This window comes from Oncorhynchus tshawytscha, linkage group LG10, assembly GCF_018296145.1.
Source record: "Oncorhynchus tshawytscha isolate Ot180627B linkage group LG10, Otsh_v2.0, whole genome shotgun sequence".
Taxonomy (NCBI): domain Eukaryota; kingdom Metazoa; phylum Chordata; class Actinopteri; order Salmoniformes; family Salmonidae; genus Oncorhynchus; species Oncorhynchus tshawytscha.
In genome coordinates, this window is record NC_056438.1 from 30,852,771 (window position 1) to 30,874,729 (window position 21,959).

Here is a 21,959-nt window from a genome sequence, read left to right on the forward strand (position 1 = left end):
GACTCATAGACTAAATGTAATATAGTAAACATCAAACAATCAATACTTTTTTTTAGCTACTTTCCAACTACGTAGCATGTTGTCTAACCCTTCCCCTAACCCTAACCTTAACCATTTTAGCTAACCCTTCCCCTAACCCTAACCTTAACCCGTTTAGCTAACCCTTCTCCTAAAGTTAAATCAAATCAAATGTTATTGGTCACATACACGTATTTAGTAGATGTTATTGCGGGTGATCCGAAATGCTTGTGCTCCTAGCTCCAACAGTGCAGTAGTATCTAACCATTTAACCTATCTAACGCTTTAACCTAACTCCTAAGCACCTAGACTTCAGCTTAACCCTAACCCCTAACCCCTTTTCAGATAATGGCTCCGGAGGGGATGGCTGCTATTTTATGGGCTCCTAACCAACTGTGCTATTTTGTTTGTTTTTTTCGCATTGTTTGTAGCTTAGTTTGTACATAAAGTTGCTGCTGGCATCTGTTATGGCCGAAAAGAGCTTCTGGACATCAGAACAGCAAATACTCACCTCGAACTGGACAAAGATTTTTTTCTTTAATGACTCCAACCCAAAGGATATACTGCATTCCAGAGACCAGGCCCAAATCCCCGTCATTCGCGTGAAGAAAAGACGGAGGTACAGAGGGAGAAGGTTGCGGGTTTTTGTGAGGATTCAGAAGCAAGGCAGTAAAGGGCCACTACCATCGGTTCTATTGGCCAAAGTGCAATCACTGGAAAACAAACTCGATGATCTATGGTCGAGACTATGCTACCAACGGGACATTAAAAACTGTAATACCTTATCTTTCACAGAGTCGGGGCTGAACGATGACCTGGATAATAGAGCTGGCTGGGTTTTCCGTGCATCGGCAGGACAGAGCAACTACGTCTGGTAAGATGAGAGGCGGGGGTGTGTGTCTATTTGTCAATAACTGCTGGTGCGCAAAGTCTAATATTAAATAAGTCTCAAGGTATTGCTCATCTGAGGAAGAGTACCTCATGACAAGCTGTAGACCATACTATCTACAAAGAGAGTTCTCATCTATATTATTTGTAGCCGTCTATTTACCAGCACAAATCAATGCTGGTACCAATACCTCACTCAACGAGCTGTCCTGTTTGGTCTAGGGGCGTGCCCAGAGTAAACTGCCTCCTACTCAGTCCCAGATGCTAATATATGCATATTATTATTATTATTGGATAGTTTCTAAAACTGTTTGAATGGATGTCTGTGAGTATAACAGAACTCATATGGCAGGCAAAAACTTGAGAAAAAATCCAAACAGGAAGTGGGAAATCTGAGGTTTGTAGTTTTTGAACTCAGCCCCTATCGAATACACAGTGGGATATTGGTTATGTTGCACTTCCTAAGGCTTCCACTAGATGTCAACCGTCTTTAGAGCGTTGTTTGATGCTTCCAATATGAAGGGGGGCTGAATGAGAGGGGAATGAGTCAGAGGTCTGCCAGCAGTCACACACTGGTCACGCGCATTTCACATGAGAGGTAGCTCTCGTTCCATTGCTTTTCTACAGACAATGGAATTCTCCGGTTGGAACAGTATTGAACATTTATGATAGAAACATCCTAAAGATTGATTCTATACATAGTTTGATATGTTTCTATGACCAGTAATATAACTTTTGGGAATTTTCGTCCGACCTTTCCGCTGGAAGTTGCATGCACGTTTTGATTTGTTTACCAAACGCCCTAACAAGAGGAGGTATATGGACATAAATTATGAACTTTATTGAACAAATCAAACATTTATTGTGGAACTGGGATTCCTGGGATTGCATTCTGATGAAGACCATCAAAGGGAAGTGAATATTTATAATGCTATTTCTGACTATTGTTGACTGCGCAACATGGCAGATATTTCTTTTGGCTGGTGGTGATCTAACATAATCGTTTGTGGAGCTTTCGCTGGAAAGCATTTTTGAAATCAGAAACTGGCTGGATTAATGACAATGTTATCTTTAAAATGGTGCCTTATACTTGTATGTTTGAGAAATTTGATTTATGAGATTTCTGCTGATTTGTATTTGGCGCCCTGCAATTTCATTGGCTGTTGGCGAGGCGGAACCCCGTTCCCAGACATGATAAGGCCACAAGAAAACAAGGAAATGCTCATCCAGAAGCGGTGTTCTTAGTGGCCGGAGACTTTAATGCAGGAAAATGTTTTACCTAATTTCTACCAGCATGTCACATGTGCAACAAGAGGAAAACAATCTCTAGACCACCATTACTCCACACACAGAGACACATACAAAGCTTTCCCTCGAGTTCCTTGGTGTCCACATCACCAACATGGTCCAAACACATGGGTCCCCAGATCCTCAAACAACTGCACCATCGAGAGCATCCTGATCTGTTCAGCATCCGACCGCAAGGCGCTACAGAGGGTAGTGCATATGGCCCAATACATCACTGGGGTCAAGCTTCCTGCCATCCAGGATCTATATACTAAACAGAAGGCCCAAAAAATTGACAAAGACTCCAGTCACCCAAATCATAGACTGTTCTCTCTGCCACCACATGGAAAATGGTTCCCGGAGCGCCAAGTCTTGGTCCAAAAGGCTCCTTAACATCTTCTAACCCCAAGCTATAAGGCTGCTGAACAATTAATCAAATGTTCACCCGTACTATTCACATTGACCCCGCCCCCCCCTTTGTTTTTACACTGCTGCTACTCACTAATTTTATTGTGTTCGTTTTTATTCTATTTTTTACTTCAACTTATTTTGTCAACATTTTAACTCTATTTCTTAAACTGCATTGTTGGTTAAGTGCTTGTAAGTAAGCATTTCACGGTAAGGTCTACACATGTTGTATTCGGCGCATGTGACAAATAACATTTGATTTGATAACCCTAACCCCGAGTCTAGCTAATGTTAACCACCTAGCCACTTAGCTAGAAATCGTAACATATCAAACATATAACAAATTTGTAACATATAGTACGTTATGCAAATTTGTAGCGTATTGTACGTTTTGCAAATTTATAACATATAATACAAATTGTAATTCATATAATATCTTACAAAGGGGTGATGGATATACAAAAATTAATACATACCATACCATACAAAACGTAACATATCATACTAAATGGAGTGTCTCGGGTTTACGTACAGAAAAATACGAAATGCTCAGGTTAAAGATCAGCTGTATATAAAACTAAGCTTGACACAATGATATAAATGCATATTTAACATTTACATAAGAACAAAAAAAGGACAGCAGGGTGAATGAATAGCCATTTCTATCTGGAGGTTTCTGTAACATTGCTTGGCTATTGTGTGAAGAACATGTAGAATATGCTTTTGGGAGTACAGACTGTACATCACATTTCTATCTGCACGGTTCAGAATGATGTACCTGAGTAATGCCAAACATTTTCTATTGTAGCGTCTGGGCTAGCATGGGCAGCGCTATTGAGGTTATCTACATTTTAGAATAGTACCTTTTCTTCTTCTTCACTGGCTAACTTTGCATCCCAACTAATTGGAATCCCCACCCAAGTGACTACTTTAAAATGGTGAAAGCCCTCAATGGCAACGTCCATACTAAAAATGGGTTATATCCTCTATCTATCTCAGTGGCAACAGGCACAACTTCGATATAAAGCCGTTTTTTTCGAAGTTGCCAAAATGACACATGCGTCCACTTATATTAGCGCACTTGTAGCAACATAACCAGTATGAAACTTCTATTAGATCAAATAAACCTAACATAGCAAATTAGCAATTACATTTTTTGTTGACCAAATTTGACACTCTCTCATTGACCTCCATATAAAAATTCCTCACTTTGTGGGCTTATTTTCGTGGACAGATTTTGAACTGAGTAAAACCTCTCGCTTCACCTCTTCCTCTTTGGTAAGCACCTGGTCGCTAGCCTGGCCAGCATAATAATGTCTGCAATGGACCAAATGAAATTGCATCAAACCATGTGTTTGATGTATTTGATACAATTCCACCATTCCGCTCCAGCCATTACCACAAGCCCATCCTCCCCAATTAAGATGCCACCAACCTCCTTTGTTCCACATAGATCCAGTTATAAAGCACTGTACTTAACCCTTGGTTAAAATACTGTAAACCCACAACTAACAACACTGTAGAATCCCTGTACATGTAGATATGGAAAAGGTCATCTCTGTAAAATATTGATGACTGCCAGGTAGCCCTTGTCCTCCAATTTGTCTGTGGGCTAGTTTATTTTTATTGGTTTAGAATAAATGGCGAACCACAGGCTATTTACCGTTCATGGATCAGCCGTTTTAGGTGTCGCGTGACGTCTACGAGGAGCTGGAGGAGTTTGAATATTTGATGGAGTTGGACCTACTGCAGGGGGAGGGATGGAGGAGAGGAGGGGACAGGAGGAGGGGTGTGAGAGGAGTCCTTACACCCGAAGTCCTCGTATCCATTTTTTGTGTTATCAATGGGTCTTTCTCTATTTTTGTCATGCATTCTCTCTTTAGTGTTCTTTTCAGATTTTCTTTAACCTATATTTGTCCCTGCCTAGCCATTTAACTTTCCATCTACCCCTTATCTTTCCCTCTCCCCGTCTCTGTTTGTTTTTCTCATGCAAGAGAATACCACACACACAACACACACGGCATTGGGAGCACAGTGGGACATTACAGATGATGATGACCAACTGGGCACAGATGTAAATTGAACATAAATTCCACTTTGGTTCAATGTAATTTCATTGAAATTACGTGGAAACAGCGTTGATTCAACCAGTGTGCGCCCAGTGGGGTGTGTGGTGTGTGTGTGTATCTCTGTTGACCTCTGTTGTCAGCATCCTTGCCTCAAATTGCTGCTCCTAAACTGGGGCTAAAATGTAAATATTTGATACTGCTATAATTCGCTGTATACAAGAGCAGCAGGGGGAGGAAAATACCAACTGGGCTGGTATGAATACAAATTCTGGGATACATGCATTGGGTTTTACAATAGGGCTGTCGTTATCGTTCTAATAAGTGAAAATGAAAAAGAAGTACGCTGCTGCCTGGTGAAGATTTTAATGCTGAAATATATGTTGTTGTTTTTATTCATAAACACTTCATTGAACTCCCAGAGTGCCTGAATAGGCCTTACCTACCTCTTTCACATGAATCAAAATAACATCCATCTTACCAAGACAGTTCATGGAACAAGTGCTCCCATTTAACGCAGCATGTAGCGCCACGTTAGCTTGGTGCTTTTCTCAGTGGAGAGATGGGCCAGGGCCTGTATTCATTAAGCACCTCGGAGTAGGAGTGCTGATTTAGAATCAGTTTTACCTTTCAGATCATACTGAATAAGATTGCATGGACAGGTGGGACCTGATCCTAGATCAGCAGTCCTACTCTGAGATGCTTGTTGAACACGGGCCTAGGGTTTCATGTTGGCAGCGGTGTGTGTTAATGTGATACAAGACCTCGGCATTCACCCCTAACTCTCGTCACTGACTATAGACTCACACACTACATCGTCACAGTCAACCATCCCATGGCGTGTTGAAATATTTACAGAGTTTACTTCACCAAAAGGTTATGCTATTGAACTTGGAGTGTGAGCACGTACTACAGTGTCACTGACTATCGCCATTGGTGTCTGTATGTCAATTTTTTTTTTTTTAGCTTGACACAATTACCCAATTGAATACACCATAAATACTGTAGATTGGAATGCTGGTCTGGGTTGCTAGTCTGTTTGAGATTTTGCCAACTCCTTTTTCATTGCCATGCCAAACAGTTTGGATGCAAGCTTTCTGAGTGTTAGGTCATTTAAACCTTGTATTGGATTTGAGGTTTAAATTGGTCATTTCCACTTAGATATGTCAGACTTGATTTTGTGTATCAACGCCTACAAATGAAATGCCCATTAATTATAATCCACAGAGTGTAATAATTTCCTGTTGCTGCAGGATTATTTTCCTGCTGTAGCAAACTATATCGAATTAAGATCCTACATCTGTGTTTCTTCTGATCCTATGTGTGTATGATACTTAACTGTATAAAGTATGTATTTCATTGATGGCCTGTTCAATACTAAAACCAAGAAACCAAATTTACATTGAAGTCAGCGCATACACGGCCAATATCACGTCATGTAAAATTAAAATATAATAATAATAATAATAATAATAATAATAATAATATTATAATGACATTAGCAGGTGCTTTTATCCAAAGTGACTTACAGTAATGCGTGCATACATTTTCACGTATGGATGGTCCCAGGAATTGAATCCACTATCCTTCTTTTGCAAGTGCCATGCTATACCAACTGACCTACGGAGGACAAGATCTTCAACCCTGGAATGTCACCATATAATACTTCAGTGATAACATAGTCATACATTCCCATTTCCTAGCATGACCCATACACCCTTATTGGGTGCTAATAGTATTTCAAACACATTTTAATGGGATGTTCCAGTGAAGTAGTGAGGCTGACAGCGATTGACCCCGTGTAACCTGAGGAGTAATTACCTCAGTAGGCTAGTCTAAAACCAATCACCCCCTCACCCTCCCCTTCCCGATGCTCACTGGATCTCATCTACGCCGTGCGGCGGGTGTCTCATCAAGGGCTTCAATCTTCCATTAAGCAGCACACACTCGTTCTGTGTGGTGGGTCGTCTGTGTGTGTGCGTGTGTGTGTGTATCCCTGTGAGGACCGTAACCGTCCATTAAGTGGTGGGTCGTTCTCCCCCGGCCTCCCTCATTGGGGCTCCACGCCACCACTGTCACGCTCTGTCGTCTGAGATTAAACACCACTAGCCTGATAACTAACCCCCCCGCCCCACACCACACACACACACACACACACACACACAACCACCCGTAGACCCAGTCATAGGAATTAATATGTCTGCTTAAGACGCAGGGTGTCTGCTTAGTGTCGTCTGTGGATATAATGTAGATGTGCTGGATGTGGATATAAAGTACTTGGTATCACGTTTTAGGAAAGACCCATATGCAGACAGTGTCAAAGTAACAAAAGTTTATTAGGGGGCAGACAAAACGACAGGTCAAGGGCAGGCCAAAATGAACTGGCAACAGACAAACAGAGAACACAGGTATAAATACACTGGGGATCATGGGGAAGATGCGCGACACCTGGAGGTGGGTGGAGACAAGCACAAAGGCAGGTGAAACAGTTCAGGATGTGACAACTTGGGTATGCGAACAGTCACACACACCAAAAACACACTCTTTCTGACACACATCAAACTCTCTCCTACTTGACACACACACACACACACACACACACACACACACACACACACACACACACACACACACACACACCATAATAGGTGTACATGAGTGAAGGACCTTGGTAAGTGCTATGCTCACCCTGGGCATACAAAAGACCTGAGAGACATACAGTGAATAAAGAAAAAAGTGCACCTAAGGCCCTTGAGCTACTTTTGGCATGTTCCCTGTAGCTGTAAAAGCACTGACTGGAAAGCATTAGTAGCCTCTGCTTCACACAAAGCAACCATTTAACTGCAACTAAGAATGTGAATATAGTCAACAGCATTATCTAACAGTCAGTTACAATAGCATGTCAATTAACCTTCTCAGGAGCTAAGAAAACCCACACTACACAATATGATGGATACGTCTCATAACCATGTTTGAAAAGGAGAGGACCTTCCACACCATTCAGTACATGGATCATTCACAATGTCTCAGCACTGTATGGGCATCATCTAGAGTAGGTATTTCCAAACTGGGGTACGCATACTGCCGTCGGGGGTATGCCAAATAAAAAGGTGATTCACATTTTAAATTTAATATATATATACATTTTTCACATTTTCAAACAGTCCATTTATATTTTCCAACTGAGCTATACATTTGGTTTTTTTCTCGCCTGAGTAGCCTTGTTCCACTGCCAAAAATAAAATTCAACCTTCTAATGTTCAGCGAAATAACAGCACAATGTCAAATACAGGTAGCCTAGTCAAATGAACATCCAATCACATTAACCGTTACTCTCTCGTGGGAATTCCACTAACGGTCCGTATGTAGCCGTATCTAATGCTCACGTTGGCATCTGTACTGTTGGCACAAAAGCCATGACAGGGAGACATAGTGGAGTGGTAAGGTGCGTGCAAGCAGATGCTCTCGACCCCACTTGGGTACACTGCAGCATCCACCGAGAGGCTCTTGCTGCCAAGGGAATGCCTGACAGCTTGAAAGACGTTTTGGACACTACAGTGAAAATGATTAACTTTGTTAAAGCAAGGCCCCTGAACTCTCGTGTATTTTCGTCACTTTGCAATGATATGGACAGTGACCACGTAACACTTTTACAACATACAGAAGAGCGCTGGTTATTAAGGGGCAAAGTATTGACACGTTTTTTTAAAAGTGAAAGACAAGCTTAAAGTTTTCCTTACTGTAATTTTCACTTGTCTGACTGCTTGCATGATGATGAGTTTCTCACACAACTGGCCTATCTGGGGTGATGTTTTTTCTTGCCTGAATGATCTCAATCTAGTATTACAGGGACTCTCCGCAACTATATTCAATGTGCGGAACAAAATTGAGGCTCTGATTAAGAAGTTGGAGCTCTTCTCTGTCTGCATTAACAAGGACAACAGACAGGTCTTTCCATTACCGTATGATTTGTTTTGTGTGCAAATAAACTCAAGCTTACGGGCAATGTCAAATGTGATATAGCGAAGCACCTGAGTGAGTTGGGTGCGCAATTACGCATGTACTTTACCGAAACAGATGACAGAAACAACTGGATTCATTATCTCTTTCATGCCCTGCCTCCAGTCCACTTACTGATATCTGAACAAGAGAGCCTCATCAAAATTGCAACAAGCGGTTCTGAGAAAAGTTTATCAGAGGCACTGCCAGATTTCTGGATTAGGCTGCACACAGAGTATCCTGCCTTGGCAAATCGCGCTGTTAAGACACTGATGCCCTTTGCAACTACATACCTATGTGAGAGTGGATTCTCAGCCCTCACTCACTAGCATGAAAACTAAATACAGGCACAAACTGTGTGTGGAAAATGATTTAAGACTGAGACTCTCTCCAATACAACCCAACTTTGCAGAGTTATGTGCATCCTTTCAAGCACACCCTTCTCATTAACCTGTGGTGAGTTATTCACAATTTTCAATGAACAAATAAGGTTTTATATGTAAGATGGTTAAATAAAGAGTACAATTATTGATTATTATTATATTATTATTTGTGCCCTGGTCCTATAAGAGCTCTTTGTCACTTCCCACGAGCCGGGTTGTGACAAACTCACACTCATTCTTATATTTAATAAATGTATCGTATAGTGTGTGTGTGGCAGGCTTACAATGATGGCAAAAAACAACATTTAAGAGTCTGCTGACCCTGGTGCTAGAGGGGGTACGCAGCTGGAGGTTGAATGTTTGAAGGGGTACAGGGCTATAAAAAGTTTGGGAACCACTGATCTAGAGCACTGGAATGCAAACACCGTATGTGTAGTTGTCACAGCTGTCGTAAGAACAGGAACAAGGTGCAGCGGATGTTGAGTTCCACGTATTTAATTCAAAGAGAAACTTAAACAAAACTAAATATATCAATAAACGAACAACTAAACGTGACTATGTGGTGCACATGCACAAACACAAAACAATATCCCACAAACACAGGTGTGAAAAATAGCTACTTAAATATGATCCCCAATTAGAGACAACGATTACCAGCTGCCTCTAATTGGGAATCATACAAAACACCAATATAGAAAATATAAACTAGAACACAACATAGAAATTATAAACTAGAATACCCCCTAGTCACGCCCTGACCAACTACACCATAGAGAAACAAGGGCTCTCTAAATTCAGGGCGTGACAATAGTAATAACACAATGGAAATTTAGAGAGTTATAGCTGGAGTAGGGATGGTCAACTCCTATGCATCTATTCTCAAGTGGGATATTTTCCACATCTTCCCATCCAGAACTCCCACTCAATCCAGCTCTTCCCTAAGGATACTACCAACCTCCTGTTCGCTATAGGACACTCCCACTATCACACCCCTGGTGTTCTGTGCCGTTGGTCCACGACAAGTAGGAACACCATCATTCTCTAACGCCACTAATTGTGACAGATCTGTTTACACCCAGCTAGGCAAACAACATCTTAATCATAATCAAGGGAGAGGGGGGGGATTGGAGAGAGGGAGGGTGGATTTCATGCTTTTCTCTGTGCCTAGGGAGACTGGAGGAAATGACGCGATCACACTGACACATTTACCAGTGAATTAAGCCACAAAGTTATCCCACACACAAGGTTAGATGTAGGTCGCCTGATAAGAGCCAAAACTCCTGTGAGGATAAAATGCCAAGGATGTTTTCTTACCAACGAGATCAAGTGCATTGCTCAGAGACTAAATTATTGGGATGATGTGCTTGTGGTTGAGGTTGAGGGAGATAGGGGGGAAATGTGGTACTTTGAGAATGTCTAAAACTGATTAATGCACTTTGCAGTAAACACAATGCACAAGGTGAAAATGTTCTGTGTCTATGAGAGCCCGAGGGCCCAAAATGTGAATGAAAGCCAAATAATATAACACTTATGAAGGATTTAATGAGAGGGAATCCATCTTTATCCACACCACCGGGGAGTTTCAGAGACGGATTAACATTTAATGGTGCCGCAGCTCGGAAAGCAAAACAAAACTCTTACGGTCCCAAATGGAGACGGAAAAGGCATCTTTCCCTTACAAACATACACTGCAGTGGGACAATATTCCCAGCTCACACGCACATGCAGACACACATTGATGAGCTCTGAAGATAGCAGTGAGGACAGATGCCTCTCTCCAGTGGTGTTTTTACCATGTAAATCTTGATGGGGCAAAAAATAAATAAACTGGGATGCATGCCAGCAAAGCTGCAACACAAAAAAACACTAAACAATACATGAATTGCACTATAACGGTGACAAACGGTGCCAACAAACTTTTAGGGCCTACATCAAGCATCAAGCTGTCCCAACAGCAGTCCCAACATCTTTCCACCTCTACACCTGGCTGTCAGCAGAGCCTTGTCTGGCAACGAAACAGTTCATTCAGCCTTTAAAAAAAACAAAGCTGATATGGCTGACTTGCAAATGTGGTTTCTAATGTCAATTGAGATGTACAAACTATGGTATAAGGGGACGACAAGCGGATACGAGGCAATCCGTAATTTCGATTAAGACATTAATGAGCGAGCTAGGACGATCGTAGTAAACTGTTTGTTTAGCACTTTTGAAATATACAGCGACAGAATTCAGAACATGGGCCGTTCTTACAGTGTTCTCCCTGTACACCAAGTCAGAACCGCAGGATAAATAAAGGGGGGATATAAGCAGACAATGAAAGCTGTTACAATATTCGATGATTACATTTCTCTAAAACAGGTCATAGGCTACATGTGTACCACCAAGTCAGAACAGTAGGTGAAATTAAGAGCGGTAAATATACCAAATTATTAGGGTGAGGCACATGGGCTACTAACATCTTACTACATAACACACACTTGGTATTCCTTTCTTAGCAACAGTCCCTGGCATATTACAGCATTTACGCAGAAGTATACAATACACCTTGTTGTGCTCACTTTTTTAAATAAATAAATGTACCCCCTTTTTCTCCCCAATTTCATAGTATCCAATTATTAGTAGTTACTATCTTGTCTCATCGCTACAACTCCCGTACGGGCTCGGGAGAGACAAAGGTTGAAAGTCATGCGTCCTCCGAAACACAGCCCAACCAAGCCGCACTGCTTCTTAACACAGCGCACATCCAACCCGGAAGCCAGCCGCACCAATGTGTCAGAGGAAACACTGTGCACCTGGCGACCTTGGTTAGCGTGCACTGCCACCAGAGTCTCTGGTGGCACAGCTAGCGCTGCAATGCAGTGCCCTAGACCACTGCGCCACCTGGGAGGCCTTGTTGTGCTCACTTGAACAGGAAGGTGGCACCGCAGTCCTTCGTGGGCAAATTTTGTCATCAAAGTCTGGCATTCTTTGGATTTATGGTGCTTTCAAAACAACTGGGAACTCAGGAAAATAACAAGGCCGAATCGTGATGACGTCATTGATCTTCAGGTCGTAACTCGAGAAAGAGGCCGGATTTACAATTTACAGTTGGATGACCGCTCAAAACTTGTTTTCCCAGTCGGAGCTCGTTTATTCCCGACTTCCCAGTCATCTTGAACTCACTGAAGTCAAGTTTTTGCAGATCTGAGTTAACAGTTGTTTTGAGTGCGGCATTTTAAACTTGGAAAAGAGCCCCTTAATCCCAGATTTGGGACCACACAGCCACTCCACTGAATAGCAGGCTAATGATTGCTTTGCAATGCTTGCAGTTAGCCACTGTCACTGATTCCTTCCAAACCACTCATTATTGAATTTTCGATTTCCAACTTGTTGTGTAATGTTTATGTCCATTGGCCGATGAACACAGATACGTTTTATCTATAATTTCTCTTCATTATTTCTCTTCATATGACAAGGATTAAAAATGATTTGCCAGTAGATTGTCGACTTGATTCAGGATGACTGCTAGCTAAGATTTTTAAAGTATGATGTTGACATGATCAGTCCAATCAAAGCTACTGTACATATAACGTGATTTGACATCCTTTTATCTGTGGCCAAGGACCTTCTTGGATGGGCACTTCTAATGTAACTCTATGGCAGCACCCAAGGGGCTAGAATTTTCAAGCTCTACCCTTGGCAGAGACTTGGCGGTGACGTAGTGTCCTCATGAGTGACAGAACACTGAGCCAATCATGGCGCAACACTCCATATTTTCTGCTGGCTTGCCGCACCACCACAGAAAGCACTGAGCTAGGCTGAAAACACCTGCATTTTGGAGCTGCCTTACTCAAGAAAACAAAAAAGAGACCATGTTTGTATGCGACTTCATTAACTCAATGATATATATATTTTTTACATTGTTTTCAAACTGATATGTGACACATATTAATGCCAAAATAACATGTAAAACAGGCAAGCCCCACCTGCCCTGAATGATGGGTCGCCACGGCCTCTCTCAAAGGAACAGCTCTCTTTTTGTCTTTCGCTTTATGTGGCAAAGAATTCAGTCAATAAAAGTAGAGATGGATGAATGTCTTTCTGTCTGTCATGAACATTCATCCAGACATGACAGAAATATGCACTGTCTTCCTAATGTATAAAATACATTCTCTCCTTCTGGGCACTTGACAAGAGGTTTGGGTGTTTCAATGCTGGACTACAGTAGAACTATAGCCTGCACATTTTATCGTTCTGTGGGACCAGGCCAGGCAGGTAGACTATGCTTCAGTGCCCTCTATTGACCATTCATGATAGAGTGTGTGGAGTTGTCTGTCAATCACAACAGAAATGTGTTTTTTTGTAACAAACAGAGGACTCACACCAAGCAACAGTAGCGATTTGACATGTATAAAGACAAGTGACAGCTGCTCCGCAGTGTTGTGACAGCCTTGTTAGTCTCAATGCAAGAGAACGAGGGGTTATGAAAGATTCCTGTTAATTGCTAATAAACAACGAGACCAATATGAAACTTGTTTCGCATCTTTCTGTTTGCATTAGAATTCCTTAAGATCTCAATGAAGAGTTAACTTAACAAACCCGCTCTCTCTTTACCCTCCATTTCAGGCTGCTCTACACTTCCCTCCTCTCTCTACCTGCCTCTTTGCCATCTCTCTCTCTCCCTCTCTCCTCCTCTCTCACTCTTTCCCCCTCCCCCTGCATGACATCAGTCTTCTATTTTGGTGCATCTCTTCTGTCACCATCACTAACAGCATAGGAGCAGCAGCAAAGAGTGTCCGCAGGCCCCCCGGGGTGGTACAGTCACAATGACTATTCATGAGGACTAGGCCCTTAACCTAGAAAAGCACCAGAGTGGAAGAAAAACAAACTGTCTACCCACATCAACTTTGGAGAGTTGTCTGGAAATGGAGTAATGGCTAATGAAGTCAGGGAGGTATCAGAGGTCACTGATAAAGTGGGATAGTGAGTTCAATTCCCGGGACCACCCATATGTAAAAAAATAAAAATAAAATGTACGCACACAAAGTTGCTTTGGATAAAAGCGCCTGCTAAATGGCATACATTACATTAGGTCTTCTAAACAGCATGGTCACAAAATGGTTGCCCTTAGAAATAGACAAAAAACAGCACAAACTGCACATGATCTTGAAGGACATCTGAGCAGGTGTTAAAGGGTGCTTTTATACATTTCACCCACCAGTTAGGGTCCCCTATGGAAATACGGGCCAAAACTAGGGTTCCTACCCTGTCACACAATGTAATATATTGCATCAGTTAAAATGATTCTGTGCTGAACTTAAACAGTCTTTGATCCTGCATAAATGTTTCAATAAGCCCCCATTTGTTTCAGATGGCGGGGTCTATTTTCGGCTGGTGGCAGTAGAGTCAAACACACATTAGTTTTCAATATCCACATGTAAAAAACAGCGCACTGGCCTTTTCCAGCCCTAACGCCAGGTTCGGCAATTTAATTGTGTAAAACCCAAGCCCTCCATAGGCTACCCTTACCCTAAGCTTACTATAATGAAGGCTGGTTCAACAGCAATCTGTCGTGGGTTTTTTATACTGATTTTATGATATTACATTTTACATGTATGTATTCATTGTTGTTGAGAGAAAAAAAAGATTGCTACTGTGAAAAGTTTGGATGTGCGTAAAACCCTCCATAGTCTGCGTTGTTTTAATATTATATGCCCACGGAAAGCAATTATGGTGCCTGTAACTGTATTTAGACACTAAACTGACATTTAGACATAATCAAGTAATTATCTTGGTCAATGCATTTGGAATTCTCCTTTAACTCATTACTAATATATAGTTATGCAAAATACCAGATCACTGCATGCCAGTTTGCATCTTTCTCGTCTAATTCTAATGAACTGATACTGAAAATACATGCTGCTCTCAAGCCATAGACTGATATATAAACCCAACAGCTCTACACAAACCCTTACCCAGCAAACATGACCCCATTATCTCCATGTGGGTATTAGATGGGCAAGGTGGGGACGGGCTAGACCACACCAGGCCAACACAGACTAGCCCACAGCAATCCCCAACCTGATCTCATTATATGTTAAAAATATGTTACGAATTTGCAAACATATATGTTACGAATTCTAGCTAAGTGGCTAACGTTAGCTAGCTCGCTAACGGAGGCTAGGATAGAGGTTAGGGTTTAAGTTAAGGAGTTAGGTTAAAGGGTTAAGACTAAGGTTAGCTAAAAGGGTTAAGGTTATGTCACGTTCGTTGTACGGAGGAGACCAAAGCGCAGCGTGAGATGCATACATTCCTCTTATTTATTTAACGGAGAACACTTGAACACAATAACAACAATAACCCGAACATGACGCTATATAATATAAGTGCCGACACAAGCAACTACTACATAGACAATGACCCACGAATTACCCAAAGAATATGGCTGCCTAAATATGGTTCCCAATCAGAGACAACGATAAACAGCTGCCTTTGATTGAGAACCAATCTAGGCAACCATAGACATACAAAACACCTAGATAGTAAACAACTCCATAAACATACAAAAACTCTAGACAGTACAAAACACATATATCACCCATTTCACACCCTGACCTAACCAAAATAATAAAGAAAACAAAGAATACTAAGGTCAGGGCGTGACAAGTTAGGGCAGGTGAACGGTTAGCTAACACGCTAAGTAGTTGCAAAGTAGATAAAAAGTAGTAAGTAGTTGGAAAGTTGCTAATTAGCTAAAATGCTAAAGTTGTCTTTAAGGAAATGTATTTCTTGCAACCTTCAGGTTTCCAACAAAGTCTAGCCTACACTAGCCCAGCATGGGCTAACCCACAACAAGCCCAACACAGGCTAGCCCACAACAATCCCACATCAGCCCAACAAAGGCTAGCCTACACTAGCCCAGCATGGGCTAACCCACAACAAGCCCAACACAAGCTGGCCTACACCAATCCCACATCAGCCCAACAGCCGTTTGTTCACCCGCACCAGCTTTAATTGCTAATAATCCATCTGCAACTGCCTGACTATGTAAAATCTGAGGCCCGCACTCCACCCAGTGTTGAAAGCGTTCAACAAGGATGCTGGTCTATTTTGACTCCAATGCTTGCCACAGTTGTGCCAAGTTGGCTGAGTGTCTTTTGGGTGGTGGACTATTCTTGATACACACGGAAAACTGTTGAGCATGAAAAACCCAGCAGTGTTGCAGTTCTTAACAAACTAAAACCGCTGCATCTGGCACACACTACCATACCCAGTTCAAAGGCACATAAATCTTTTTTCTTACCCATTCACCCTCTGAATGACACACATACAAATTCCATGTCTCAATTGTCTCAAGGCTTAAAAATCATTCTTTAACTTCTTACAGCTGGGGGGAGTATTGAGTAGCTTGGATGAATAAGGTGCCCAGAGTAAACTGCCTGCTACTCAGGCCCAGTTGCTAGTATGTGCATATTATTAGTAGATTTGGATAGAAAACACTCTGAAGTTTCTAAAACTGAATGATGTCTGTGGGTATAACAGAACTCATATGGCAGGCAAAAACCTGAGAAAAAATCCAACCAGGAAGTGGGAAATCTGAGGTTTTCCAATCGAATATACAGTGTCTATGGGGTCAAATTGCACTTCCCAGGGCTTCCACTAGATGTCAACAGTCTTTAGAACCTTGTTTGATGCTTCTACTGTGAAGGAGGGGGGAATGGGAGCTGAATGAGTCAGTGGTCTGGCAGAGTGCCACGAGCTGAGTTAGCTTGAGTTCCATTGCATTTCTGATGACAAAGGAAATCTCCGGTTGGAACATTATTGAAGATTTATGTTAAAAACATCCTAAAGATTGATTCTATACTTCGTTTGACATGTTTCTACGGACTGTAACGGAACTATTTGACTTTTCGTCTGGCCTGCGGGTCATGAATTGGGATCACTGGGCTAAACGCGCAAACAAAAAGGAGTTATATGGACATAAATTATGGACTTTATCGAACAAATCAAACATTTATTGTGGAACTGGGATTCCTGGGAGTGCATTCTGATGAAGATCTTCAAAGGTAAGTAAATATTTATAATGTTATTTCTGACTTCTGTTGACTCCACAACATGGTGGATATCTGTATGGCTTGATTTGTTGTCTGAGCGCTGTACTCAGATTATTGCATGGTGTGCTTTTTCGGTAAAGCTTTTTTGAAATCTGACACAGCGGTTGCATTAAGGAGAAGTGTATCTATAATTCCATGCATAATAGTTGTATCTTTTATCAATGTTTATTATGAGTATTTCTGTAAATTGATGTGGCTCTCTGCAAAATCACCGGAAGTTTTGGAACTACTAAACATAACTTGCCAATGTAAACTCAGATTTTGGAATATAAATATGAACTTTATCGAACAAAACATACATGCATTGTGTAACATGAAGTTCTATGAGTGTCATCTGATGAAGATCATCAAAGGTTAGTGATTAATTTTATCTCTATTTTTGCATTTTTTTCTCTCTTTTTGTGACTTTTCTCTGGAAAAATGGCTGTGTTTTTCTGTGACTAGGTGCAGACCTAACATAATCGTTTGGTGTGCTTTCATCGCAATGCCTTTTTTAAATCGGACACTGTGGTGGGATTGACAACAAGTTTATCTTTAAAATGGTGTAAAATACATCATTTTAATTATGAGATTTCTGTTGTTTTGAATTTGGCGCCCTGCACTTTCACTGGCTGTTGTCATATCGAACCCGTTAGCGCGATTCAAGCCATAAGACGTTTTAACCTATCTCCTCCCATTCATGTACACTGACTGAACTAGAATTGTCTGGTGATATCAATAAGGAATCATAGTTTTTCACCTGGTCAGTCTATGTCATGGAAAGAGGGGCGAGGGGTGGGGGGTGTCCCCTTACATTCTGAAATTGATTTTTGCCATCCCTGTTTTATCATTGCAATGTGATTTAAATAGCGGCCTCGGTGTGCTTTAGGACCATGCAGACGCCTCAGAGCGGGCTGTCAGGCTGTGTGAAGGCAAAGAGCAGGAGAGCAGAAACTGGCTACTCTTTAGTTTACTCATGTAGCTGGCAAGGTAACTGCTGTTTAACTTAACAGAAAAAAACAAAACTTGTGTTTATTCGCAGTGCTGAGCTAGTATTGTAACTGACATGTACAGTAACGTTAGTTAATGTTTCATGCCCTCTCAACTGAGGTGAATGAATTAACTACACTAGCTAGAAGCTACCACCGCCAGGTCAGCTCTAGCCTCTAGCTAGCTATCTGTCAGCTAGATGGAATATGAGGTGACTATTGTTATTAACAGCTGTTGATTGTATGGAAATGTTTTGTAGCCTTTGTTTTGTCCTGTTTCAACAGAAGTAAATAAACTTGGATAGCTTGTGTCAGTTGATTTACCGTCCGAGAGAGAGCTGGCCAAAAGTTGTCTAACATTTTTTTTTTTTCCTCAATCACACTAGACCTGAATCAAACATCTGCCAAAAGATTGAAGACCGATTTACAGATGTTTTTTTCAGTGCAATGTGAGTTTTTATTAGTCAGTATGGCATGTAACGTTATTGATCTGTCAGTTTCCCTAGCTAATTCCCTATTTTTCCCACTGACACAATAATAAACAGCTCAAAAGTTACAGGCTTCACTGTCATGGGGCACAGTAGATGTCTGGGACCGATTTCTTCATTCCACACCCCGTCAGCACCCACTGGCTTTCTGTCCGACTCGCTTCCGCAAGAACTGGTATCAAACGTATCTGCAGTCCCTCAATGTTATTTTAGGCGTATTTGAAGCAGCTTACTTGCCAGCCGTGATCCCAGCAATTGTTGCGCCCTATAGGCAATATCAAATGCACAAAAATAACTTACGAAATGGATTAAATTACCAGAGATTCTCACATGGTCCTTATATTAGGCTGTATTACTGGGCTATATCAGCCAATATGCTTAATGTAGTTTGAAGCAAGCAGAGTTGGAGAGACTTGCACCTTCTCTTTATAGCCTACCTTTTAGGAGCGGCAAGATTTTCAGACGGAGAAATATAGGTGATCAATATTTATTTCTAGGCAATGTAGTAAACTATAGCCTAATCATAGGCCTATTTAGGAAGTACAGTGCATTCGATAAGTTTAAAAAAAACTTGACTCTTTCCACATTTTGTTACGTTACAGCCTTATTCTAAAATTGATTGAATTGCTTTTCGTCCTCATCAATCTACACACAATACCCCATAATGACAAATCAAACCAGTTATTTAGTTTTTTTTTTTTAATAAAAAATAAAAACTGAAATATCACATTTACATAAGTATTCAGACCATTACTCAGTACACTTTGTTGAAGCACGTTTGGAAGCGATTACAGCATTGAGTCTTCTTGGGTATGACACTACAAGCTTGGCACACCTGTATTTGAGGAGTTTCTCCCATTCTTCTCTGCAAATCCTCTCATGCTCTGTCAGGTTGGATGAGGAGTGTTGCTGCACAGCGATTTTCAGGTCTCTCCAGAGATGTTCAATCGGGTTCAAGTCTGGGCTGGGCCACTCAAGGGCATTCAGAGACTTGTCCCGAAGCCACTCTTGTGTTATCTTGGCTGTGTGCTTAGGGTTGGTGTCCTGTTGAAAGGTGAACCTTTGCACCAGTCTGAGGGCCTGAGCGCTCGGGAGCAGGTTTTCATCAAGGATCTCTCTCTACTTTGCTCTGCTCATCTTTCCCTCTATCTTGACTGATCTCCCAGTTCCTGGCCATTTAAAAAAAGCCCCACCCCATGATGATGCCACCAACATGCTTCACTGAAGGGATGGTACCAGGTTTCCTCCAGACATGATGCTTGGCATTCAGGCCAAAGAGTTCAATCTTGGTTTCATCAGGCCAGAGAATCTTGTTTCTCATGGTCTGAGAGTTCTTTAGGCGCCTTTTAGCAAACTCCAAGCAGGCTGTCATGTGCCTTTTACTGAGGAGTGTCTTACATCTGGCCACTCCACCATAAATGCCTGATTGGTGGAGGGCTGTAGAGATGGATGTCCTTTTGGAAGTTTCCCCCATCTCCACAGAGGAACTCTGGCACTCTGTCAGAGTGCTCTACGGACAATTCCTTCAATCTCATGGCTTGGTTTTTGCTCTGACATGCGCTGTCAACTGTGGGACCTTATATAGACAGGTGTGTGCCTTTCCAAATCATGTCCAATCAATTGAATTTACCACAGGTGGACTCCCAATCAACTAATTATGTGAACATTTATTTCTGTTTTTTAATATTTAATAAATTTGCACAAAAAAAAATACAACCTGTTTTCACTTTGTCATTATGGGGTATTGTGTGTAGATTGATGAGAATGTTTATTTTATTTAATCAATTTTAGAATAAGGCTGTAATGTAACAAAATGTGGGAAAAGTCAAGGGGTCAGAAAACTTTCAGAATGCACTGTAAATTAACTGCCACGTGATTCTCCGGCCATGTAGGCAATGAGACCATAGGCGCACTTGAACTCTCACGCCCAACTAGGAGACATTGACTACTGAAGTTGAAGTAGTGAGTGACACGAAAAATATGTTATTTGAATATAATTCCGCAGGCAGCCCTCTAGAGCACAGTCAGTACACAACACTATGCTCATCATGTCTTAGAAGGATCAGATTATGACAGGGGTCCCAGCAGAGTCAGACAACCAGGGAAGACCAGTCTACAGAGCTCAGTTGAATTCTGCAAGATGTTAACAATATCAGTGAATTGATGGCTAGACCTACAGGAGCTACAGGACAGCATTTTAAGCTTAATTGTTGATCCACTGATTATATTATTGGATAATGTAATGTATAAATGTACACCAAGGTAGTTCTTTGTCATGCCTTATTTTAGGAGGATCAGATGGTGAATGACCAAAGAGCTGTCAAAGGACACCAGAAACAAAATGGTAGACCTGCACCAGGCTGGGAAGACTGAATCTGCAATAGGTAAGCAGCTTGGTTTGAAGAAATCAACTGTGGGAGCAATTATTAGGAAATGGAAGACATACAAGACCACTGATAATCTCCCTCGATCTGGGACTCCACGCAAGATCTCACCCTGTGGGGTCAAAATTATCACAAGAACGGTGATCAAAAATCCCAGAAGCACATGGGGGGACCTAGTGAATGACCTGCAGAGAGCTGGGACCAAAGTAACAAAGCCTACCATCAGTAACACACTACGCCGCCAGGGACTCAAATCCTGCAGTACCAGATGTGTCCCCCTGCTTAAGCCAGTACATGTCCAGGCCCGTCTGAAGTTTGCTAGAGAGCATTTGGATGATCCAGAAGAAGATTGGGATAATGTCATATGGTCAGATGAAACCAAAATATAACTTTTTGGTAAAAACTCAACTCGTCGTGTTTGGAGGACAAAGAATGCTGAGTTGCATCCAAAGAACACCATACTTACTGTGAAGCATGGGGGTGGAAACATCATGCTTTGGGGCTGTTTTTCTGCAAAGGGACCTGGACGACTGATCCGTATAAAGGAAAGAATGAATGGGGCCATGTATCGTGAGATTTTGAGTGAAAACCTCCTTCCATCAGCAAGGGCATTGAAGATGAAACCTGGCTGGGTCTTTCAGCATGACAATGATCCCAAACACACCACCCGGGCAACGAAGGAGTGGCTTTGTAAGAAGCATTTCAAGGTCCTGGAGTGGCCTAGCTAGTCTCCAGATCTCAACCCCATAGAAAATCTTTGGAGGGAGTTGAAAGTCTGTGTTGCCCAGCAACAGCCCCAAAACATCAGTGCTCTAGAGGAGATCTGCATGGAGGAATGGGCCAAAATACTAGCAACAGTGTGTGCAAGCCTTGTGAAGACTTACAGAAAACGTTTGACCTCTGTCATTGCCAACAAAGGGTATATAACAAAGTATTGAGATAAAATTTTGTTATTGACCAAATACTTATTTTCCACC